Below are 6,377 nucleotides of genomic sequence, written 5' to 3'. Positions count from 1 at the left end.
TATTCTTGAAAATTTCTCTCAAATCCTCAGTTTGAGTCCAGACATACCCGAAGGTGTATCCGAATCCCTCTAACCAAAGCTCTGATACCAACTTGTAACGATGTAAAATTTTAAACCAAATTTTTCGTTTTTCAATCACAATCAATCACATGTCACATTTCACCAAAACCTCAAAATTCAATATTAAACATTTTTCAAGTATTGTTTATCATAAAACCAGGATCCAAAAACAAATATAACTCCATCTCGAATGTGTGTGTGTACAATCAAGTCGGTGCCTTCCAGCGATCATCGGTAGTACGTGAAACACATAACACATAACACATAACACTGTAAGCACAGATGCTTAGTGAGTTCCCCAAATACCACATACAACAAATTAGCCACTCGAGGCTATAACTCTGAAGACCCTCTGGTCAAAGTGTTTCAGTGGGACCCTCCAGTCCCACAACTCTGATGGACCCTCTGGTCCTAACTCTGGGACCTTCCGGTCCTAACTCTGTAAGGCTCAACATAATATACAACATAAATCACAAAGGCATAATGCAGGATATCACAATACACAATATAAGCACATAAGATACTCTATCACACAACTCTGGTTACCCCTCTAGGTAAAGTATAGTGAGAAGACTCACCTCGCAGCTAGTAGGAAATAGACACGCACTCGAGAATCCCGAACTAGCCTCCGCCTAACACATTAGACAACATTTCAATCAATATCCCTCTTTTCCTCATTTACACCTAAAGTCCTCTTTTATCTGTCTACTCTCTTGGATGGGTAAAAGACCATTTTACCCCTCCATGGTCTCAATGTTCCTAATTGATCCACTCTCAAGTCAACAGAAGTCAATATGAGTCAACAGCCAAAGTTGACCCGACTCGCCGAGTGCACTCAGGTGACTCGCCGAGTCCACGCGTATCCTCTGAATTCTTCCAAAGGTCTCGCACAGCTCGTCGAGTTAACTCCCAACTCGACGGATTATCACTGGGTCACGAATCACTGGGGCAACCCGATCCTACTCGTCGAGTCATCTCATAGACTCGGCGAGTTGACTCATCTGGGTGTCTCACTTGGACATCTGAGGTCAGATCTGCAACTCCAACCTCTAGATCTAGCCTCCTAATACCCAAAAGTCACGTAAAGGTCCGATCTTGATGGCCATGCATGACATAAATGCTCCATAATACCATCACAAGCTCCAAGGAAGGTCAAATGCATGGGGACCTGCCTCTTGTTGGATTAGTGTCTAAGTCCATAACTATAATTGGTATGTACTTGACCAGACTGGCATGGTCCATTTGGGTTGCATGGCATCGGAACATTTGGGTAGACTTTTATGAGAAGAGGTTATTTATGATTTATATTAATATATTATAAGTTCTAATATATTAATGTGAAATCATATTATTTGATTAGTATTGATCAAGAATTGATTTGGAATTAATTTAGTGATCAAAAGAGACTAATTAAATATGGACTCTTATATATATATATATATATATATATATATATATATATATATATGGATTGGGCCAAGGTTTATTTAGGATGGGCTAAAAGTGTATGGAAGTCCATGGATAGTCCATGGAGCTTTTAACCCATGGATCCTATGTAAAATGAAGTGTCATGGGTATTAGGGTTTTCATGGATGTAACCCTAATCCTCCATAGTATATAAAGGTGTCTTAGTTCAAGAAATCGGCTGTAAGAGAATATACATGAGGACTTAGCCGATTTGGAGCAAAGGAACTTCTTCTCTCAAGTTATTCCAAGTGTTCTTGATGTTGTGTGAACCATTTGAGGTGTCACACTTGGGGAACTAGGCTCTTAAGCTCCATGGAATCAAACTAAATCAAAAGGTATGTTTTCTAACTTGTTTTATTACTCAAGTATCAATGATTTTGTATGCTAGTTAGGGGAATACCTTGGAATATTCATATTTGCATGTATAATAGAGAAAACATAGATCCAAGGTATTTAGGGTTGCATGTACAGCTTAGGAGTGTTAGAATGTTCAAAACCCAACAGTGGTATCAGAGCCTAGGCTTGTTTTCAATTATACTTGATGCAAACTGCTGAAAAAAGCTGAAAAAATCAATTTTCTGGCTGTCTGGGCACTGGACTCGCTGAGTCCACTGATGGACTCACCGAGTCCATGAAGAAAATCATCCTACTCGTCAAGTAGGTTCATACACTCGACGAGTAGGAGCCCCTGACTGCATATTTTTCGAGTTTTTTGGCTGGAATTGGACTAGGAGCATTACCAACTGTTTTTGAACTTATAAACCTGTTTTTGATGTGGTAATGTTCATGCTAATCCAATTTCAAAGATAATTGTCAATAGATTCATGTTTTGTATTAATTTTATGTTAGGCTAATTACATGAAAATGTTTGATTTGAATTATCTTGTTCTTATGAGTTAGCTTAGATTAATAGAAAAGTTATGAGATAATGTGTTTTCAATCCATATTAATCTAAGAGTTGTTCATAAAATGTGTTTTTGTAACTTGTCCTCAAGTTATATGAAAAGTCACATTTAAGTTTTTTAAAACTCATAAAGATTTCCATAAGTTATGAATAAGGAAGAGTCTCATTTTAAACGGTTTAAAGTCTTCCATAACTTGTCCTCAAGTTATGGAACTTGAAGAGTTTTTTCCATTAAAACTACTTTAATCTCATAAGTTATGGAATTGGAAAAACTTTTGAATTGTTCAAAACTTGCCCTCAAGTATTGGAATTTGTTAAGTTTCCCCTCATGAATACTTTAATTCCAAATTAAAACCTTAGAATTTTAAAAGTTAAAATTCAACCCTTATGCTATTATAATATTAATAGTTAATAGTTATATATATGTATAAGAAAAAAGTCAGTCTTACCGTTAGTACGCCTCATTCACGAAGTCGGTCTATAAGGGGGTATAAGGTTACTGCCTATAAAATGACAGTTTAATGGGTGTCCACTCTCACCCACCATTTCCTTGACTGGTGGAGGGTCGTTAGCCGAACGGGTAGGACAAGGACTATAATTCTCCCTTCATTACAAGTATTAATGATAAATACTAAGTAACTAAACACTTATAAATTCCCAATCTTAGTTACTTAGGAAAATGTGAATTTGGTGCTAACCCATGAAATTACACTTTGTACCTTACCAATTCGTTGGTGGAGCGTGTGTGGGTAACTGGCACACTAACATGGACTGGTAAGATTGGCAAAGGGTGACTTAATGTTTATCATAGATCGGTGGAGCGTGTGTGGGTAACCGGCACATCGATTAGGTGATAAAAAAATTAAGGGTACCAAGTATATTTGCATGGTTATTCACACCTTGTTGTATGATCCTCGGCATCCCAATCACAAAACTTGAGAGGGCACACTCGAAATTAAAACATGCCATTGAATAGTTCAATGGATCTCAAAAGATCTAGGAGTTTCAAATCCAAGTAAAACCTAATAAATTATTTCGTTTTTCATGGTGGAAATTGGTGAATCATCATTCGCCTACCTTCAAATATTTTATAGCTTGGATTACGGCATACCTCTTCCAAGTTATAAAATATTGTGTTGGGTCCTAGCCTTAATATTTCATATTAGGTGTTATATTAAGGACTTAAATCAACGAACTTGAATATCTCCCATTGTAGTTGTCTAGTTCAGACAACTATGATCTTCCCAAATCTCTTGGAACAAGCTTTCCTAATGAAGATGATGTCTCGTGGTTGGTTCATAGAAATCATACTTCAATTCCTCCACCTCCTCCAATTATTATCCCTAACCCACAAGTTCTTGAATAGTTCAAGGTCACTCAAGCCCTATTGGCAAGCAAAGTCTATGAGTGCTCACATCTTGAAGATGAAGTCACTTATTGACAAGCCGGGAGAGTTGGGTGTCAAGGTCTTGAGGAAGTTGGTTGTGGACTAGTTCTTCAATCACTTTCTAAGTCACATAGTGAGTTCCTTTAGGACTACTATATGAGAGACCATGACATGACCCTTAATGATCTTACCTATTTACTTGATGCTGCCGAATCAGCAATGATTTGGAGCACTGGTAAAGAAAATTTGATTGGAAGATCTACTTCCCAAACTTCCATGGACATTGACAATGGTAACATTGGAAATCCAGAAAAGCTTTCTCTTCCCAATGGAAAGGGATCGGCCATAGTCAACTCGGTTGACCAAATGGTAAAGGGAAAGGCTAAGTCTGAGATAGTCCTATGTAACATTCCCAAAGAGTCCATATTGCCAAAGGAAGGGGCATTGGTTGCGAAGCTGCCCTATTTACCTGAAAGATCATAAGGTTGGTCAAGTCAAAAAGTTTGACTCTACTTCAGGTAAGTCCACTATCTAACACTAATAAGTTCCTCTTTGGAGATTCTTATTACATAGGACACATGTTGATGTTTTAAGAATCAAAGAGGAAGCTTAAAGGAAGAATATGCTGATTCTGATTGCGAAGATGGATTTCGATCGCATGGTTCGGTGATCAGAATTTTGAGCTATTGCTTAAGAGTTGTGATAGATTGCTTAGGAATAGATGACAACAAGTTTTTCATATACATCTGCATTGTAAGGATAAGTTTTTTCCGCAAAGTTTTAAAATAAAAGGAAAAGTTTTAGTTTTATTTATTTTAAAAATATCCTTACAATGGCATTTGTGAATAATTGTTGTTTATTTTATTCCACCAATAGCAATATTGGAAATATGAATTTGATTCTTTTATTTGTGGTAGTGTCTAAATTTACCAAATAAGGAAATATTCTCATCACCCAAGTTTCAATTGGACCGAAACTTGGAATCATGCATGTTGTATGATGAATGAGAATTTTCATCTTTGGAAAATTAAGACTAATTCCTTGTTCACATGTATATGTGAGTCAAGTGAAGGACAAAAGGATCAGGTACACTTGGTTGTGCGCTGGTCAAGTCCACCACAAAGACTATTCGTCATGATTTACTAAAGTTTAGTAAATATGGTTATACTTACAAGTTTAAGTATAATTTTGAAGCATTGGAAAAGTTTCAATGTATGGCAGAACGAATGAGAAAAATCAAATTAGGCAGAAAGATAAAAGTTTCTCAAATCTGAAAAGATGGGAGAGTACTTTAGTATCCTGTTTTATGATCATCTTAATGATTGTGAGACCCTATCACAATTCATCCTCTAAGGACATCTTAGTGCATTCTTATGGCTAAGAAGAGGAGTCATGAATTGTTGAAATGGTTAAATCAAGAAAATAAGTCATACTTCGTTCCAAAACAAGTCTTAGAGTCATACTCCAAGATTGTAACTTGAGTGACATATCTTAAGAAGGTTTAAAACACTTGTCAAATGTAGAATGAGATGTTTCTTATTCTTGTACATTTGAAATTGGTAAGTTGTGATGTTTTGGATAAAAGAAAGACCAACTGAGGCCAATTGTGTGAAGTGTTTGTCTTGATAAGAATCCGTACAGTCTCTTGAATATTTGTTTTGTCAAGGGATGGCTCTTGGCAAGAGAGTCTTATATGTCAAGAGGACAGTGGGAGTCTACAAGATCCTGAAAGAATTTCAAGATCTAATCAAGAATAAAACATGTAGTTTATAACCTATCGTGTTGACATTTCTGTGCCCATTCCAGTTAAAGTTGGCTTTGCATATGAGTTTTGAGAGTTCTCAATTGGTTGCACAACTACTTGGAAGCAATGGCAGGCCCTTGTGCTGCCAGGTGGCAAGAATTTCAGATTGCACAAGTTCAATCCATATGAGTTTGGATTTGTCATTAACGTTGTCTTGTGATTATGGTTTTGACAAATTCATATGGATAGGAACTCATACACCATAAAATCTAAGTGCCATAAGGTTTCTCTCTGATTCATGAAAATGATGGTGAGGAAACACTTTCACTAAGTAGATTTTAAGTAGATAGCAATTGTGATATTTGCGTTCTCAAATTCGTTAGTGGAGCGTGTGTGGTTAACCGGCACACTAACATGGACTTGTGAGAAATGGCAAAGGTCTGAACAATTGAGACTATGATTATGACATCCCTTTTCATAGTTCTAAAATTGTTTAGACACACATGTGTGCTATCTAAGGAAAGATGTATGATTTTGATAAAGTTTATCAAAGCATCTAGTATCAGAAATCTGAACTTTGGTAAGAAAGTCAATAAAGTATTGATTTCTAGAAGTCCAGCTGATTTCTGGATACATGTCAAAGCTAGTGGGAGCATAAGTGTTATGCTAATAATCATCATTTTAGTGGGAGCATGATAATTATGATAAGTGTTGCAAGTTAGCAATGTTAATTATAGAAAACAAAAGTTTCAATTGGGAAAATTTGTTTTGCTATAATTAAGGGAGATGAAATTATACTTCATTTCAATTCTAAA

Source organism: Lactuca virosa, chromosome 5, assembly GCF_052849685.1.
Source record: "Lactuca virosa cultivar CGN04683 chromosome 5, Lactuca_virosa_CGN04683_v6, whole genome shotgun sequence".
NCBI lineage: Eukaryota > Viridiplantae > Streptophyta > Magnoliopsida > Asterales > Asteraceae > Lactuca > Lactuca virosa.
This window is presented reverse-complemented; position numbering follows the sequence as displayed.